The sequence below is a fragment of the Taeniopygia guttata genome, chromosome 3 (genome assembly GCF_048771995.1).
Source record: "Taeniopygia guttata chromosome 3, bTaeGut7.mat, whole genome shotgun sequence".
Taxonomy (NCBI): domain Eukaryota; kingdom Metazoa; phylum Chordata; class Aves; order Passeriformes; family Estrildidae; genus Taeniopygia; species Taeniopygia guttata.
The window spans coordinates 28,597,564-28,618,545 of NC_133027.1; the positions used below are offsets into that span (position 1 = coordinate 28,597,564).

The 20,982-nt window shown below is 33.2% G+C and overlaps 1 protein-coding gene across 1 annotated transcript in view; it reads right to left on the bottom strand.

Moving 5' to 3' along the window:
* Nucleotides 1-20,982, bottom strand: part of EYS (eyes shut homolog) — a 765,693-nt gene that overhangs the window by 699,673 nt on the left and 45,038 nt on the right. The window contains exon 2 of the mRNA XM_072926499.1: nt 15,094-15,218. The gene's annotated coding sequence lies outside the window, so the exon portion shown is untranslated. The remainder of the gene's footprint in view (nt 1-15,093; nt 15,219-20,982) is intronic.

Here is a 20,982-nt window from a genome sequence, read left to right on the forward strand (position 1 = left end):
GGGGTAGAATAAATTGTCTTCACAGTGGCTGGCATGGGTCTGTGTTTTGGAATTGTGCAGAACACAAGGTTGATAGAAGAGAGATATTTTTGTTACTATTGAGCAGAGCTTACACAGAGCCAAGGCCTTTTTTGCTTTTCATATGGCCATGCTGCTGAGGAAGTTGGGGCTGGAAGCTGGGGAGTCTTGGAGGAGACACAGCCCAGACAGGTGACCCAAAGTGACCTAAGAGATATTCCATGTCACATAACATCAAACTCAGTACATAAAGTGGGGGAAGAAGGAAGAAGGAGATAATTTTGGGTGATGGTGTTGTCTTCCCATGTTACTGTTACCTGTGATGGGGCCCTGCTCTTCTGGAGATGGATGAGCACCTGCCTGCCCATGGGCAGCGCTGAAATAATTCCCTGTTTTGCTCTGCTTGTGTTCAAGGCTTTTGCCTTTTAGATTTTAATAATGCTCACTTTGAAAAAGATTGTAACTGGAAAAGGAATTGTTTAAATAGGAATGATACTAGGGATCAGAGCTCAGTGTAAATTTGTTAGACACTGACTTTCACTTTAGCACCTACTAAGGAAAACCAGCTGCTTCTTCACCTCAAAATAGATATTTTCTCTGCTCAGTGTGACAGGTGGAGCAGCTGTTCAAGGACAGTAGTTTCCTTAGGAGAAACTTGATTACAGAAAAACATATGATCCTAAACAGTCCATGACATATAACCAAAGCTGTCACTGAAGTGTTACCAACAAAGCCTGCAATTCTGAGCACTTTTATGTAATTTTATAGTGCACCTTAGTCAATTATAACATTTCAAGCAAATTGTATCATTTTCCCTTGTCCAGATCCAGCTTTTCACTGTAAAATAAATACATGTCTGTTTACACTAAGGACTCATTTATGTTCACTGAAGTATTAGGAGGAAAAAAAATCAAACTTACTGTTATCTGTATTTCTGTGAAAATCCTATCCTACTACATTTGATCAAAAGTCTTGAAATGACAATGTCATCCTGCAGTACCTGTTGAGATTCATCTGAGGGTGCTGAGGGAGCTGGCAGATGAAGTTGCTAAGCCATTATAATAACTTTTGGAAAATCATGATGGTCAGGTTAAGTTTCTAATTACTCAAAAAGGGAAACATGACTTCCATTTTAAAAATGAAAAATTGTAAGACAAAGGGAATAAAAGACCAGTCAATTTCACTTCTGTGCCAGGCAAGATCAAGGGCACCTCAACAAGTTCACTGATAGGCTGTGTGGTGCAGTTGACGAGGTGAAGGGAAGGGATGCCATTCAGAGGGACCTTGACAGATTTGAGACATGGAGTGATGCAAAACTCCTGAACAAAATGAAGTGCAAGGTCCTGTAGCTGGGTCATGGTAATCCCAGACACACCCACAGGTTGGGCAGACAGGTGACTGGTAGCAGCCATGCAGAGAAAGACTTAGATGTGATGGTTGATGCAAAACTCAACATGAGCCAGCAGTGTGTACCTAGAAAGCCAAACATATCTGGGCTGTGTCAAAATGAGCATGGCTAGCAGGCCAAAGGAGGTGATTCTGTTCCTCTTCTCTTCCAGGTGGGACCCCACCTGGAATGCAGTGTACAGTTCTGGTGTCCCCAGCAAAAGAAGGAAATGGAACTGTTGGAACAAGTTGAGAGGAGGGCCAAGAAGTTGAGAGAACTACAGCACATTTCCTATGAATACAGGATGAGAAAATGTGGGCTGTAAAGTCTGGAGAAAAGAAGGTTGTATGAAGACTTGGTAGTAACCTTCCCAGAGGGGGCTACAGGGTAGCTTGAGAGGGACTCTTTGGCAGGAGCTGCAGTGATAGGACAATGAGTAATGGGCACAAATTGAAAGAGGAGAAATATCTGCAAGATTTTAGGGAAAAATTCTTTACTGTAAGGCTGGTAAGATATTGGAACAGGTTGCCCAGGGATGTTATGGATGCCCCAGCTCTGGCAGTGTTTTAGGCTGGGTTGGATAAGGCCTTGAGCAAACTGATCCAGCAGGACATGTCCCTTGCCCATGGCAGGGGCTCCTGGGACAAGGTGATCTTTAAGGACCCTTCCAACCCTTAGCGTGCTATGACTAATTCAACATGCTTTGTTAACACTAATAATCTCTTTACAACTCTGCAAAGTAAAGCTGCCCTAGTAAGAGTTTAAATATCCACATTTTTAATCAGAAAAACAAATACAATATATTCCATGGCCTGAATATCACAGTTACATGTTAGAAATGAAATGTATTTAACTAGCTCTGCTCAAAGGCATATATTTGAAGTCAAATTTTATTTGCTTGCCTTCATGAAACACATCTGTTGATTTGAACATTTTTCTTGAAAACACTCCAGTTGTCTTCCTATTCTATGAAAATTCATGACAGTGATTCAGGAAGCAAGTGTCAGGAAATAATCCAGCTTCAGTATTTTGTTGACCATGATCCTTCTATACTGGATTTCATGGGATTTAGAAGATGATGCCATAGTTATCAGATGTGTTTACTCCATTTTACTGGAGGTGGTGGATGGGTAGGCCCACTAAATTTGTAGGTTGTTCTCTTTCCACAGTGTACACAAAGAAATTGATGAAATGGGATATGATCATTACTCTCTGGCATCTGCTATTAGTCTCTGTATTGACAAAATAAAATTTACTCAAAATAAAATTCTTTGATAATTAGGCCAAGATTATAATATTTGTCACATTAACGATAAACACACTCATGATAAAGATATCATAGACATCAGATATTTGGTTTATATAATTTTAATTATTTTTTATCATCTTGTCAGCAAGGTGTTCTGCTTTTTATGTGGGAAGTGGAGTTAATATGATGATGAATCTTAAGTGTGTCCTTAACAAAGAATGTCAACCTGATTTAAATCTTGGGATAAGCAAAGCTGAACAAAGATGATACCAATCATGAGCGAATTGTGACAATCCAATAAAAACACTGGTGGATTATGAATGATAACTTCATTTTTACCACACCTCATTGGCTATATGGTTATTTTATTTAGAGCAGAGCAATACCCACTAGCCTTGGGTAGATCTGTGTAAATTGTTCCTTGACTTTTGTTGAAGCCAATTGTAAATACCTAGGAAATTGACCATAAACAGGGCTCTTTTTGTTATCCCAGATTTCAGAGACATGCAGCCTGAGACAATAGTGATAAACTTTGCATCTCACAGATTTCAAGGAATTTCTTGATTTATGAAAGTAATTTTTTAGCTCTTCAAGGTCTTCCTAAAAAGGAACATTTAGATATACATATGAAGTTATAATTTTATAGTACTCCGCTGTGTTTTCTTTACAGTTTCAAAAGGAGCTATTTCTACATTAAATCTCTCAGGAAAACATCAGAAAAAAGAATATCGGTGTGTCAATCAACTAGTGGTTTTTGGAGGTCAGAACATTTGCATCCCAATATAAAGAGCTTTAAAAATAAAGCTCTTTATTTGCCAAAGTACAAATACAATCAGAAACTCCACACCCTCTAGATGCCTTGTTACAGTTATGGAATTCATATGCCTGAAATAAAGACAGAGCATCTCCTGAACAAATAACAAGACATAAATATTTCATTTTCTTATATAAGATCTACAGGCTTTATACACTGCATTTTAAATGCCTTTCTGAATAAGTAAGCATGTAAGTTTCTGTACTGCATAAGAAATAAATTCTGAATTTAAATCTGAAAATGGGATGCACAACAGATAGATAGTCTTCAGTTAAAGTGTGACTGAAGACAGGAAAGTAGACTGTTCATTTGTCTGGCCCAGACCTTCCCATCCTGCATGAAAACCTACCAGGTAGTAGATTAGATTGAGCTCATTGGAGAGTGCTCAGTTTTGGAAAAGCTTCTATAAATTGGACAATGTGCTCAAGAGGAAAGCCTGCAATAGAAAGGACAAGGATATACAGCTTGTAAGAAATTCAAAGCTAAGTCTCAGAAGTGAGGAAAAAAAAGAAGCTTTCATGGGGGTAAATAGCACACATTTTAGCATATAGAGCCTCTAAATCACTAAAAGCTTATGTGGAGTGCAAGAAGGCTAGATTCCATAAGAGGAAAATTATTTTCAGATTTGAAGTTAGTCCATTTCACCCAAAGAGATGAGTATTTCCCCATTTAAAGTGTCACATTTTTTCCGTGTATTGATCTAAGAAATCAGAAGGTTGTTGCTATATGTTTAAAGGTTGTAAGGGACATGACACCCAGAACTCAGAGCGACCTGTTAACTTCTCTCATGATATTACTTAGGTCGTAGGCATGTCTCAGCCTGCTGAGGTTGGTCCTATTACAGAATGAGGATTTTTGAGATTTATTTAGGATAACATAGGATTGATGACACAGGATTAATTAAATAGTGTAATCCGCTTTGAAAATCTCACATTCACTCAGGGGGTGCTTGAGGGACAGGTCCCATCCATGACTTGAGTTGACTCCATATGATCCTTGAAGAGATTGAAACTGAATATGTTTTCAATTTCCACTAAAGAAAAGAAAAAGTCCCTGTGCTGCCACTGTTAAAACTTCTCTAAAGGGAATTAGTTATGCTTCTATACTACTGTTCTATATGATAAAATTTAGTACTTTAAACCTCAAAAGAGAGGTTTGTAGTCTGTTCAGGATTGCAAATGTACAACTAAACAATATTAAAATGTCTACAGAAATATTTTCCAATTATTGTCCAGGTTATTCTGAAAAAGGATGTTAGGAACTTCGAAAATTATATCTGAGATTTACTATTAGCGAGAGGAGAAAAAACATTTTCTCAAATCTTCAGAAGTCTGATCTTCAAATCTTTAAAACACTATTTTTCTTTAAAAAAATTTTCCTGTTATAAGAGATATCAATAAAAATACTATGACAAAAACAAATTCAAACTAAAAATGTAAAATTAAGACAATATAGAACAATTAAATCAGAAACAGCAGAAAAGCACGGAATTTTTTTGTTCTTTTTTTTCTACACTTACTGAAGAACTGTCACTCACAGATTGTTCCAGTTAACAGACTGTCACACAGAACACTATATGCAGCTCAGCAAAACTGGCACTGCTCCATAATTGAGACCCTGGTTTCTAAACCTCTTTCAATTATATAATATCCTCAGAGTCAATAATATAAAAGCAGCAGCTTTTCTCATATGGATGAGAACTTTTACCATGTCCTAAATTAAATAATATGTAACAAGCTCTTGCATTTTAAATTCCTCAATAGACAAGTAACTGGATAATCTATTCTTGTGGTGAGATCAGCATGGATCAGGTCATAAAAGTAACAAATGGGATATAGTGTATTCTTTGTATGAACAATTTCATTAATTATATATCTCAGATGCAAAAAGCATACTTAGCATAATTTAGTTACGCTGTATTTGGGAGATAGTCTGCACTGAAGCCTTAAAAATTCTTTGTCTGCACTAATTTCTCAAAAAAATCACATTTAATCAGGAACTACATTTAGCTAATCGTATTTATATGAAATTGAGATGAAGAAAGTAAGTACTATATGGAATATGGCAATTCATGCTCACAAAAAAAAAAGTGCCCAATTCAAGGAATAAACTTGAATATGCATATCAGATGGCACTGTTGAAGCTATTTCACATAAATGACTTATACTATTGTCAAAAATTAACTGCTCACCTACTACTAAATGTAGTGCTTATTTCTCTAATGTTGCTTTTCTCAGAAAAGTCATAATGCACTGAATATTTTTTCTTAAACTCTAGAGAGATTATGCAAAGCATTTAACACAGAGCCACACAGCTAATTATTCTGAAGTTGGAGAATGAGGGCTGCAGTTGTAAGGAGATTTGCTTCAGACTGAGAATAATCGTTTTCAAAGGGAAGCCACCTGGATGAAAAGTAAATTCTTATCCCAGGGATGTCACTAATAAGAACAAAAAGGTAGCAAGGTGTTAATAACGTTTCCCTAACTCAAAATATGGAAAGCATTATTCATAGAAAGAATCAGAACAGGAAGAACTAACTTTGAGGGAGCAGAAATGGAAATGGAAAATGAACTATATTAGTATATAGTGCATGGTTGTTAATAATGAAAGTTTTTATGAATGGAGATTCTGAGTTGGAAGGGGCAAAGAAGGACAAAACCCTGTCTGTATTAATTCAGCAGCTGGCAGTATAATGGAGACATGAAAAAGTCATTGAGTTTTGTAGGGCTGATCAGGACATGTAATAGGTAAGGAGTTGGGTCAAAACACAAGGGAAATTTCATCTGGGAAATATTGGGAAGAATTGCTATAACCTTATTTTAGGTTTTCAGTTGGAATATCATTATTATAAGAAAATCTGCCTATGCAATTTATAGAAACAACATCCAGACTATGTCAGCAGTACCCTGAATTCTCACTCTAAATGGCCTGTTTTACAGTTTTATCACATGAGGAAACTAACTATCTTAGATTCCTTAAACAAATAATATGGGCAATATTTGCTCTATATTCTATGGATCATTGTTTTAAACAGATTTGATCAGATTTAGAAAAAGGAATTATCATAGAAATAGCTTAACTTATTCAAATACTAAACCAGATTGACTTACTTATCCTACTGAAATGAAGGCTATTCAGGTTTATAATTTCTCATAAACATATTACAGAGCTAAAGTGCAAAGTTGGCACAAGAACAAATTGATATAAATGCAGCAGAAATAAATTTAGGAGAAAAAACTAGATATTTTTAACATTCAATCTGCCAATGGCTGTGAGTAGTAAGTCAGTAGAGTAAGTGGGACAAAAATACATTGCTAATTTTATTAGAAAGGCGAATCAATTTACAATATGGTTGCTTACATTATCAGGGGATTGGGTTCAGAGACATGTAGAAATGTACAGCTCCTTCCAGAATAAGACACTGAAGGATTTTCACATTTATTTTGTTAAGAGTAGTGAAGAATAGTCTTTTTTTAAGTTCATGACATAGTTATAGTTAATGTGATTCTTATTATTTCCCATTTCTAATACTTTGAGATAAAAGAATTTGCCAGACTGATTTTTCTTTCTTAGTCATATAAATTTCCACAACACCATTTGTCATTCCAAGGAGGTAAAATTAAATAAAATCTTTTCAGGTAATAAAGGGTTGACATATGTAAGAGTAATTTTAGATTTTTTATTATTATTATTTTTAGTTATTACTATTACTTAATTGTCTTATTAAAACAATATTCAGAAAAATCTTAATGAAAAATAATAGTTCTAATTTTCTTTTACAGATACTGGGAGTTAATCACTACTACCTGTTGATATAAATAGCTCCATTCTTTCAGTCAAAACACAAATCTATATGAAAAAATAAAAAGGGTCCAGCTTAACATGCCATCTCAATGTGCTTTCTACATCATAAATCATTTATTTTCTCATTCTGAGATTGCCTTCTTCTGTTCTTTCAATGTGTTATGAGAAATACAGTTTGTACCTGATGATCATGATGTTGCTTGATAGTTTGAACTGCCAGAAAGGCTGCAAACCTCAGCTATTCAGAAAAAAGCACTGAAGGTGCTTTTAAAGAAAATAGATTTCCTTTACATACACTACTCTAGGAAATGTGCGCTTCAGAGAGTCTAGAAGAAATCAAAGTGAAATTAAGGATTGGCAGGTTATAGATCTTATATTATAATGATGCAATTATACATAATTTTAAAACCATAAAGTATATAAAATAAACATGAAATAGCATTATGACTGTGTTTCCACGTATTAGCTACATTCATCAAAGTCATGTGCTACTATTAAGTAGGAATTAGTTATATCAGTATTAATATTATTTCAGTCATGAAAGTTAAGGGATGCAACATTAAAAAAATTCTAGGAAAGTAGAACATAGTTTTTGATCCTATTTTACATGTCTAAGCTTTCTCTGTTACCAGGTATAAATCTTTGTATAGCTGGAAACAATGCATCTCGGAGAATTATGAAAAAAAGAAAAGCAAGAATAGTTTTCAGGCACCAAATAATCAGCTAGAGTGGGTATACTGCTCAGTCCTTCTGCAATAAAGCTGTATCAGCCTCAGCAGTCCCTGTTAATTTGCTCTTTTCCATTACTAAGTACTCAGACGGTCTAACAACCCCCTGCCAAAACAAGCTTCACTTCTGCTTACACATTGCTCCAGCACAGGAGTGTACTTGAGCTGCTTGACAACATTGTGCAGCTCAGTAGTTCAATATTATTTCACCATTCACTATTATAGGTAGTTTATCAACTATTAAATTTGCTCTGTGTGTGTTCTTGTGTTGATTGGGGGTGATGACTATGAACAGCTGATATGCTCTACAGATAATTCTCAGATAACTGCTGAACTAGAAAATAAAGTAGGGGTTTGAATGAATCTCTATTTCATGGGGTTCACTAAATGTTTAAATATTTATATGAAATTATACCCACCATGCATTGTTCTCTCATGTAATCCAAAATGGGTGTACAAAGTAGTCTTGGAAAGGAAGGTGATTTAAAACAAAAGTACTACTGTCTTACTGAGTACTTAGACATATATAATTCCATGGCAGAGCAACCACTAACAGATTTTCAAATCTAGTCTCAATTTGCCTTTGTTTTTTTGGGCAAGATATAATTTCTTAGCCAATTGAGTCCTCTAAAAAAAAAAATATTTTCATTTCTATTAAAAAACAAAAACCAAATACTGTTTATGCCTCAACTGATTTAATCAAAAAGAATCAATTACATGTGCAGCTTCGAAATTTACTTGGCTTCCACTCTTTATTTGTAGCTCTTTAAGGAAAGTAATAGATTGGTCATGTCTAGGACTGTATGTGTAAGAAGCACATAAGTCAATCTTTTGTAATTGTTTTTGGGAGCCTTCTGTGTACCCTAGAAGAAGGAAGAGTCACATCTTTATGACTAAGTATACTGTTTCACCCATCATGATTTATTAAAAGTCATGAATTTAATCTCAAATTCTGTATTCTGTATTTGTAATAACATTTGGGCCTGTCCCACTGCCATTTGTTAAAGTGTTGACTATCAAATTATATGCACCATTTCTTATGCTAAAAGATTCATTTAAGAACAAGGAGTACTATTCATTGAATTTATTATACTGTTACTGGTTATATTCATTCATCAGTAACATGCTGTTAATTATCCTATACCAAAGATTTCTAATCTGTATATAAACTGCAGAGTATTGTAACTTACTTTTCTAATGTTTATATTGCACAAAATTTTGCATTTAACAATATTTTAGACTTAATATCTCATGAGTCAATTCAACTGGCCTTTAATTGACTAACGTTTCTTTCCCAAGCTCCCATTTAATATGTATCTGCATCTATCTTATGGACTGAGATTGTGTTAATTTGTGTCCTCTTCAGTCACCTTGATTTCAATTGAATACAGCTTGTCGACTTCAGTAAAAAGGAATTTAGAAAAACACATGTGGACAAGGAGATTTCTCTTTAGTCTCCTGCTCTTTAGTAAATGATGAGAGAGTAACTTTTCTCTTCTGTGAAATAACCTCAGGCTTTTAATGGTACCTGTGTGAACAAATCCATTACAGGTGGTAAATACCTGCACACTATGATAAGGCACAGGTTAGTCGAAGAACAATGGAGGAACCCCCTATTTTGCAAATATACTGAATAACTGAAGGCTACTCTTCCTTATTTAATGGTTTCCATTGAAATGTCTTTAATTTGACAATTTAGTTTCCTATTTCCTTACATGCTCTTTGTCAGATGTCTTCTTTTTAACAAATATCTGAATTTTTTTCAATATTTTATTTTACTATAATCAAAATTTTACACTAATTGCCTCCATTACAACTTCAAAAACTTCCTATTTTCCTCCACAGTTCATACAGATATTATTTAATTCCATTTCCTCATTTCTGATATACTTTGTTTTGTTTTGTTTTGAAGATTGTCCAAAACCTACTAAATTTATGACAATTTCTTTATATCAGAAGACAAATACCACTCAGGTTGATAATATCTGGAATGCGTGAAATGTTGCTTGTTTCTTTAGTTACTATTGCATTTAGTAGTCAAAGTCCACATGATTGCTCAGTATGTATATAAAGGTAAAATTCAGAAACAGATAATGACAAGATATGCTGATTTTCTTTTAATTACATTGTGCTAAAGTTAGGAAGATAAACAATAAAAATGAAATTGTATTCAAAAGCACTTTAATTGCAACTCAGCCAGCAGATGGCAAGTGATGTTCAGTAAAGAAAGACAATAACGTTGAAGATCTTGCTTGTACTATGCAAATATTCTATGAACTGAAGATCCAGACAAACCTTTTTTCTCACCTACATAATTATAGTGTATACTCTGCTTCTGTTACTAGGGGAAGGAAAATGACAGTATCTTATACACTCCAGAATTCTCAAGGGAAAGGCATTGAAGTTGTAAAAGGATTCCTTTGTAGTGAACCTGAAGGGGATTTTTTTTTCACCAGATTCCCCAGTTGTTAATTTGTTTATGTTTTGAAGTATTTAATCCCGATTATTTGCCTGGGGATGCTGAGGGAGACGTAATGTGAGATGAGAAGCATCAGAAATTGCTGATAACAAATGCAAAATAATACCTATAAAACCTTAACACTTCAGCAAGGAATTAGCAAAGAAAGTAAGCATAGCTGGAGCATGAAGTAAATGTTACAATAAAAATGATAAGTGACCAGAAGAAGGTCGAAAACAATGAAGAAAAAATAAGGATCAAAGGCCTTTTTACTTTTTATAATCCAGCAACATCTGTTAAATATAATGTTGGTATTAGAGAACAGTTTTTGAACCTAAAAATATAAATTACCCTAAAAATACAAAATGATTGGTAGTAATATAGTTTTATCTTTCTTGGTGAATTTTTTTATGCCATCTAAAATCACTTTTCAAGAAAGGATAATGTCTTGAAAAGGCAAAAGTCATTTTTTTTCAAAAAAGTGGCAGCAGTTTCTACCCTTTGCATCTGACCAAGGACATTGTGACTTATGCTTACATCACACAAAGAATTTAAGAGAAATATTTTCACAAAAAAAAAAAAAATCCAAAATGTCAACCAAACAAAAGAAGAATCATCTAGATAAAAGCATGTTGTATTCTCCTTAGTTCAGGGGAAAATGAATGTTTTTGCCTGAACTTCTTCCCACATTTCTCAAAACTACTAATTGATGGCTAGGGTATAATGTCCTCTTAGCATTCTCTATAGGAAGCTCAACAGTCCTCTTTTTTTAAAAAAATGCAGTTAATCCTACCTTTTAAACATTCTTCCTAATAGAATGTATATTAGAACTGCATAAATGATTCCCATTACACAAATTCTGATGTGAATACAACAGTAAATTGCATGGAATAGAGTCAGAAGACTGAAAGTTTGTAGAAACTTGATGTTAATTGGATTAACAAACCTGTCAAAGCAATTAAAGCAGATGTGGGTGGTTTGAGGATGATGCAGATCTTTGATGGTCCATCAAAATTAACACAATCACAGACATATTTTGCCTGAGTAGCTCCTGAACAAGCCACCCACAAAGGACTTTCAAAAAGTCTCTGTTTAAAGGATTGCAGTGATAAGTGAGTCACAAGAGAATGAAATATAGAACGTGTTTTGGCTTCTAGTATTGGATATAGAATAAAAAATTCAAAACTTTCAGGAAGAAAGAACAAGTCTTCTTTTTATTATGACTAGTAATTAAAAAAAAAAAAACATATTTGATGGATTTTATATATGGTGCTATAAGATAACCAATAAAGTAAAATCAAGATTTTTTTTCATTTTTGTATTTTTGAAGCACAGTTTACATTTTAGTCATATTACTTAAGTTGCCTTTGACTGAAAATACACAGCCTGAACTTTATGTTCAGAATTTTAAAACTGTATTCAATTTGCGCAAAGATATCAAAGCAGAGTTATTAACACTCCTGAATCAAGCCACTCTACCAATAGTGGTAGGAGATGTCAGAATCTATCTCAGCTACTTAAAGAACTTGCCAACATTTGCAATTGCTTCAGTTTCTTTATTCCCACTCTGCTTAAATAATTTAAATGAAAATGTCTTTGCAATGACTTTAAATACTGAAGTGCACACAGTCCATTTAAATGTTTCAAAACATTTCTAGCCTTGTACACTGTATTTTTATTCTTTAGTATCTTGATTTAAATCCAAATTTATGGCCTTTAACATTGTAAGTAGAGAAAAAGGAATTTAGAGTTTGGCCTTTGGGACATATTTTGTCTTTATCTGTTCCATTAGTCATCCTATTTGAGGGCCAGTAAATCAGGAGAGATTTCAAAAGAATGGTCCAAGATTTTGAGGGGAGTATTATCTGTAAGTTAATAGAGCTCTCATTTTTATATCCCTCCTGCGTGGTGTATCATAGAACTGTAAAAAATTCTTTGGAGTGAGCCTTGAGCTAGCTCTATAGTGAAAAATTTTATTCTTAATTAAATTTTAAATGTTTACATTTTGTTTTATTAAAATTAAAACCTCAGTCTTTTTTGTCTAGAAACATAAAATCTAATAATCAAACTAATTATCTACAAAGAACCTGGGAAATTCTTTTTATCTGTACATATTCCCTATACAAAGTGTGAAACTCAGATAATGCATTTGAAAACCTAATTTTCCTTAAAAAAGAAATGTGGCTTGTCTTTCTTGTCTATTTGAACAGAATGAAAGCAGAACTATATGTTTAAACTGTATTGGGATTTTTGTCATGCTGAAGCTAATGCAAACCCTCTCACAACAGAAATTTCTTTTGTTGCTTTGGTTTTAATTTTTAATTTTTGAGTTAGAGTTCTAAATTTAAAAAAAAAATTAAAATTTTTTTGACAGAATAATTGTGTGTGTTTTTTGTTTGTTTTTAGGGTTTTTGTTGTTTTTTTAAAACGGATTTCACATTATGAACTTTATGAACATAGATGGAGTCTATGAGATTGCACGCCTACAAACAACTCTTTAGTTCTCATCCTTAGACCATTAATTATGGAAATGCACAAAAAAACCTGAGACTCAGGACAATGAGAAAATATGCTGTATACAGTAAAAGTAGATAAAGTTGGCATGTGCTGCTCAATTATAAGATTATCTATAGAAAAATTATTGAAAATCCTTTGACCTAGATATTTTCCTAAGCAATTTTTTTTTTTGAGAAAAGGTACTGTTCTTTCATGTCAAGTGCATTTGTTTGATAGCTGTTTTAATAGTTGCACAAGATTTTTTTTTTTTCTAAATAAACTTGCAAAACTATGTGAAAATTGCAATTAACTTTACTGAAGCACAGCAGTTTTAAAGGTACATGGCAATGAACCAGGATTTTTTGAGAAGAGCTGGAGTTCAGTTCTCTCTACCATTAGTAAAATTTTTACTGTAGTAATAGCCAAAGGTTTTACCCTTTTGCTGTCAAAGCAATTTAGCTGCATCTCTATTTCAGGAGGCCAGGGATCCTGAAGCAATCTCTAACCTGCTGTAACAAATAAATTAAGTTCTATCATTTCACCAGCTTAGCAGTATAAATAACAAAGTTAAATGTTGATGTCATGACAAATGAAGTATCTTTAGTTTATTAACTACTGCATACATGTGAAAGCTTAATTTTTTTCCCTTTTAGCTTCTTTACTGACAATGCACTTCTGACATCTGCATCTCCAGACTATACATCATTCAAATTTTCCTATATTTACTGTTAATTTCTGCTACTTAGGCTAAGTACTAAAGACTAGGGCTGTAGTGCTTTTAAAACCTGAGTCTGTCAATCAATAAATTGCTGTCAGCACTCCACATTTTTATAGTTCCTAACAAACCTTTCACTACCAACTGGTTGATACAATTCAGATTTTATATTTTTTTTAATGGGAAAGGCAGGAAGTAAATGGTCACTTTTTGCTGACCACAGTTTGAGAACTGATAATTAGACTCTTGTGAATCCTTTGTGTCTAACAACAAAGCATTCTTCAGCAAGGTGGATAGCATGAACCTCCTAAACGGCTTCTACGTATACAGTGATCATACCTTTAGAAAGAGTATAATTTGGAAGTTCAGCTTTATCTCTGAAGGAGTTTAAAAGAGGCATGAAATTAACTCAATGAGTACTTAAATATACAAAATTTAAGCTTTGCCTTTTAGGAATATTTAATTTCAATAAGATTGTCTGTTTATTTTTTTCTCCTGAACATAAAATGGGGATTATTTGAGATTTTTTCAATTACTTTTTTTTTTTTTCATTTCAGTGTTTTAAAATAGTATTATGACTGCAACCTTATCAAAATTCAGCTTTTTAGTTTTACATCCTGTACTTTACGTTACCTTACCTTACCTTAAGGTACAACAGTACCTTACCCTTACCTTAATCTGTTTTAGAGCCAGCTAAGTTTACCTATTTTTTGGTTCACAAGATACGGAATGTCACTGCAAAGAGAATTATTTATGAAACTTCAAAAGCTATTTCCTATGAAATGTGTATTCAAATGCACAATGTAAAAAATAGGTAAGTGGTAGAGGCAGTTCTGTTATTCAGAGACACAAAATGACAAGGGTTAAGTAAAATCTTGGAAACTCAGAACACTTACAGACAAATTTCTTCTTCTGCATTTAGTTGGAGTACTTAAGTGTCTTGACATTTCCTGACAAGTGGTAACAGTCATTCCACTATCACTGCTGATAGAGCATACTATGAGATTATTTTCTGGTGGTTTTGTTTGTTTGCTTTGTTGTTTGGGGTTTTTTATGCACTCATTAGGAATTTGATGGGTAAAAATGGATGTCTTTCTGTGTAATGGTGGAAGGTTGTAGCTTCAAAAATAAGAAAATATATATTGACATAAATATTTTCCCATTTTCACAGGCTGTTTCTGACACGTTTCCAGATTTTTAAAAAATTTCTAAGAAATGTTTTGCATCTACTTGAAAGATTCACCCTCTCCTACTCTGCAGACTGCTTTGCACATGTAGATATTGTTCAGATGTAATTTTTTTTCTTTTGACATTTCATTGCACCATGGCAATCATCCAGAGTTATACAGTAGTAGCTAGATAGATGCAATATTTTAAAATACTGCACATTGTATTTAAGAATCACTGACCAGATGATTACTTACTTCCCTTACTGTCCTGGAGGTGAATTTAGAAAGGTAGTTGAGCATGTGGAGACAGGTTCCTCAACTTCCTTTTGTTGTAACAGCTTGCTTATTCTTGACAAGATGCAGTTAAACCATTATATCTCCTGGAAGAAAATCAGAGGGAATTATTGGTAGGAGAAAAAGAGAGGCATAAATTATAGAAGACAAATGGAAACTTCAGCTAAGATTCTGAATAGATTCATGTAGAGCCTTTGAACACATTTTTTTTTTCCCAACTGCTGCTCAAGTATTTTAAGGTGATTGCATACTGTATGATTTTAATGAGGGGAATAAGATTTGTTACATCAGCACAGGTAGTACTGAATTGTAAGGAACGCATTGCAATTCAAGTGTCTGATGTCAGCAAAACCTAAAATTCTTACTTCCCAAAAGAAAGTGTATCAACTTTGTAGGCAGTAGACAACAGTAAAAGTTTTTGAAGCGGAAATACAAAACTTCATCTTTTCATCTCCAAAACACTCACAATTTAGTCCTCTGAACTTCATAAAACTTCTGCTTTCCTTGTACATCAGCCAATAGAGAATGGAAAAAAAACATATTCAAAATGTTCTGATTCTGTATTTTTTATTTATGCTCAGATAATGAGCTTTTTACTAACTTCTACTCAAAATGTGGATAGAAGTGAGAAATAAAAATACATGGCAGCTTGTAAAATAAGTCAAATTGACAGAACAAATGAGTTACACAACTAATCTCTATCTCTATTCTGTTGTTAAGGCAAATATAATGACAATGAAGTTAAACAACAGTGTCATTCAGATCAGGGACTTCTGATTTAAAAAGTTAAAATAAAATCCACCAGTAACCAGATTAAGCTTTTTTTATGACGGAATAAATCAAGTCTCAAAGTCAAATAATTCTTCACCATGTTTAGACAGGCTGAACTACAGAATAATTAGTCTCCAATAGCAGTGCTAACTGTATTTCTAGTTTATCTGAAGCACAAAGGATTCTCTGGCCCAATACTCCCCATTAATCCTTAATGTAGCCAGGTCAATACATTTCTTCTTTTTCCAAGGGTGAAAAACTTGCTTTATCCTACATTTAGAAATTGTTACAAATAGTAACTGTAGACACACACACAAAAAGAACCAATATCTCAGAAAAAGCTATTTAAGATATGGGCAAAGTGGGCAAACCACTATCTGAAATATTTGTTGAAAAATTCATAATCCCGAAGGCTTTTAGTTCCTTCCCATTGTGGAGGTTTTATTAAGGCTTTTGGGATGATGAACTCTGTGTTGTTCAAGTCTATTTAGGTTTATGGCTTAGTGACCTCAAATTTTATTTTCATAGTCCATATCTTCACACTTTAAGCCCTGGTTTCTATTTTTAAAGGGATTAAATTTCTGTGAACCATTATTCTGCTTCCAGCATTTTTATTAAGACTAGAAAATGGATTGGAATCAAGACATTCCTGCGTTCCCTCCTGTCCGTCCCCCTCCTCCTCCTCCCTGAAGCAGTTCCTGTATTCCAACACATGACACAACTAAAACTTTCTGTGAAATCCTACAATGGTGATTCCCCTTTGGCACTATGGTTCTCAGTGGTCAAATTACAGAGGTAACGTATTTTCTTTAATATCAAAGTATTTCAAAATCATGGAATGATGAAAAGAGAAAAGTGAAGTGTCTATCTATTAACAAAAAATCTCACAAAATATAGAAAAAAAATCAGCAATTTATATTTTAAGGCCCTATTTTTTTGTCCTGTAGGTTAATTTCAGATGTTTGTTCTCTCAATTCTAGCAGATATATCTTATGTTTGATAAATTCTGTTGCACCAAGTAACTTAAGCATTTACTATGAACTTATTACTATGAATTTCTATTATAAACTAGGGGTTCTTAAAATGTCAGAAGAGCAGGACAAAATAACTAGATTAGTGTTTCATAGGATGTTTAAGAGCCAACTATAAACCATGAAAGAAAAAAACCGAAAACTTCTAATTTTTGGATGTGCAGAGTAACATCTTCAGAAGAAATCGATAAGTAATAATGCCATTGTGCAAGACCTCAAGAATGAAGAAATAAGTCAAGAAAAGTTAACATAGAACTCACAGCTGTGATCAAGGACATGGAAAATTGAACAAGGAATGGAAAACAGAGGTTAGTTTGTTAGTTTTAACTTAAGAAAATAAAAGCTGAAAGGGATACAATAGATGTTTTATAGGCACAAAAGTAAATATTAGGCAAGATAAAACTAATGTTGGAAATAGATATATATGCACTGTAAAAATATTAAAGCAAAATTAAATAAAAGAAAATTAAGAGGATTAAGAGGCCAGCCTTAGCAATACAACAGAAGCAAACTCAACAGGTTTGTTGAAAAGGAAAACTCAATATAGAGCTGACATCTTCATTAGATTAGAAGATGCATGCAACAGCATGCAGCTGGATAAGGTTTCTCCTGGTTTTATAGTTCTCAGTATTGTTGTCCCATTTTAAGCTCCATTAGGAAACCATCATTACATCTTATACAACTTCTCACTGATGTTGGAGCTGTATCAGAGGTATAAAAGGAGTAAACAGGATGTTCTTGTCTTTAATACTCAAATTCTGATATGTACGGAGTGCTGCCAACATAGTCTTTTAGGTCACTTTTTATATAGTTATTTTTAAAGATAAACATTCTACCATATTCAGGTTTTAAAAATGCATCATTTTTGTTAAGAAGTTTTGAAGAAAACATGACTAATCTCTTGTATTTGACAGTTTGAATTGATATTTCCTGTAAATATAGATTTTGCTAAGCATTCACTAGGAAATATGTCAATCCACCAAACTAGGGAAGGATTTCTAATAATTTCAACATTAAAGCTTTAGATTCAATTATAAAAGCAAGTGGAAATTTTGCCAGTTTTCTATATGCAGTTGTTGGCCCTATTGCTTTCTTTATAGTTCAGTAGCATTCTTTAAATATATTCATCCAAAAACCTATTTTATAATCTATTATCTAGGTGAATCTTTTCTGAGTTTCAGATTGACCATGAACTTTGAAACTATGCACAGTATGAAACCCATGACAAAAAACCACCACCACCAACAACAACAACAACAGCAAACCCAACCTAAACAAAACAAAAAACAATCAAGGAACCAATGAACAAGGAACAAGGATAGCCTGAAAAAGGAAAAATACAATGCAGGACTGCATTGCAGATATACTAAAAATACTAAACAATATTTTAAGAGCAATTGTAATGTGCTAAACTTCCCTCAACCTAAACTAATCAATAATATATAATTTAAAGATACAGGGAAAAAAATCAAGCTGCCAGGAGGTTTTGAAAGACAGTGCAAAAGCCATGATCTCTAATGATATTTCAGAGAGGTAAAGATAGTTTTGTCGATCCCTAAACTAAAAAACCCTGTAATAGGTCCAATACAACCTTCTGCTTCAGATGGTTTCATTTTATTTCCGTTAAGTCTGGATCTTCTCTCTATAGATAATTGCATTTTTTAAACTAATTATCATTTAGAATTAATAATTATTTTAAAAGGAAAGTGTCAGACGTTCAGTAAAAACCTCCATTTCCTGTCTGGCATTCACATTAGCTCTTTTAAGAGAAGTGCAAATTTCTGAAAGAACAGAAATGTCATGTGGGGGTGGAGTGAGAGGGGGAGAAAGAGGAAGAGGAGATATTTGCACTGATGATGTTTACCTTCCCAAGTCACTGTTAGAAGTGATGGAGCCCTGCTTCTGTGGGGACAACTGAGCACCTGCCTGCCACCTGGAAGTGGTGATTAATTCCTTCCTTTGTTTCACTTGTGTGCATGGCTTTTGCTTTCCCTATAAAACTGACTTCATCTTAACCTGGGAATTTTCTCACTTTTACCCTTTCTAGTCTCTTCCCCTTTCCAGCCTCTTCACCATCACCCTGGGGCAGTAAGCAAGCAGCAGTGTGGGTCTGAGATGCCTACTGTAATGTTAGGCATTACAGAAACTATTCATAACTATTCATCCCTTTGGCAGCATTGAAAGCATGTACTTCTAGTCTAAAAGACATAATTTATATTTAATTTTATATGCAATATAAAGGGTAAGCTTTAGTATTACAGGAAGCAAATTAAAGATGCCTGTAACTAGTAGAGTTAAGAATGTTGAATGTCTTATTAAATTTAATTTCATTTCAAAGGGTATCTGAAATATAACTGAGCAGGTTAAAAACCACAAAATTATGACTGTTTATACTTTTAGGATGTTTACAGAATGATCATAATATCAAAAGGAGGACTGAATAAAATGTTTTTAAATGACACAATTCAGAGACTGATATATATTTGGACTGACTTCTTCAAGTCAGTTTGAAGTTGCTTCAAAAACCAAAAGAGAGTGTTAGGAGAATGCATGAATTAGAAGCATTCAGGAGTCTCATAGCTTCAGTAGTTCTGATATCCCATTACTTTTGTAAAAACAAGAAGGGTTTTTTAGACAGGTAACCAAACATGTTACCCAGACAAGAAATATTAAAAGTTCTTTGTATTTGATCACAATGAAACATGACTTCAAAGATGAAAAGCATAGATTTATTTTATGGTATTCAGTTTATCTTTGAAAAATATATCTGTTGTATAAAAGAAGTGTGCTGTGGAGAATGTTTATTGGAAATTTTTTTCCCCCACTGGAGTATACTTCCTAGAAAAGTTGCTTTGAACTGTAGGCTATAGAGGAAGGAATTAGTATTTCAGTAAATTTTCATTAAAATACCTTTTGATGAGGCTTGTGACAGTAAGACAATATGACACGAGGGAATCCTAACAAGTTGTGAGAATTATTTCTTGCTGTTATCACAATACTTTTAAAGGAAGAACATTAAATTATCTTAAAATGGAAACCTATGGAATTAAGTAATTAAAGTCTCTGTACATGGAAAAGGATATGATTTATAATAAAATATCTGCCATTTTTGTGCCAATGAAAGTTATTTTAAAAATCTATGGTTCTCTGCTGTAATTTTCAAGCCTAAATTGACATATTATTTTAATGTGTTAGACATGTGACTTAGGGAGATTTTGACATAAGCAACTATATTCTAAATCTACCTATATGTATATTTAATTGTAATTATATTCTGTGTAGCCAGCACTATATATCAATGTATAACATTTTATAACTTTAATCCTTTGCCATACCTTGCTAAATAAGGAGGTATGTTTTAAAATAATAAAGCAATATGTATAGTATAGATTGATAAGTGAATAAGGATACAAAATTCCTAGAATTCCTAAAATTACTGTTTTGCCAGACCCTGACAATGTGTTAATATTTTCTTTGCACTGTAAAGTTTAAGTTTTATCTTCCATAAAATTTAAATCATTGTCATCTTTAAAAACAATATGCTATCTGGATTTTTTAAATGTTTAGAGGACATCAGTGATCTTCAGATTACATGGGTTTAATATAGAGTAACTAAAGAGTGACTGAAAGTTAATTGCTCATTACATGCAAAAATAAGGACATCAAAAATTGTTATGTTTTATTTTGAAAAAAAAAAACCCCAACCAAACCCCAACTGAATTCCCCATGTGTATTAAAGTATAACTAATTATATAAATATTTGAAGGCTTGCTTAACATTTTTATCACTATTGAAGGCTTGCTTAACATTTTTATCACTAAAATAGTAAAGTTAGAAGAATTGGATAAAATATTCTTTATTTATATCAGACAGACACCTTCTTGAATAAAAAAGTAAAAGATTGAACTTTGAACTATGATTACTACCTAAGATAGAGCCAAAAATTAAATCAATGTGAAAGGAAATAGATTAAAAATACCAAATTTACAAATAAATAAATGCCATTATTAATGGTCTTTCAGAGCTTATATGTCTAATATGCCAGACT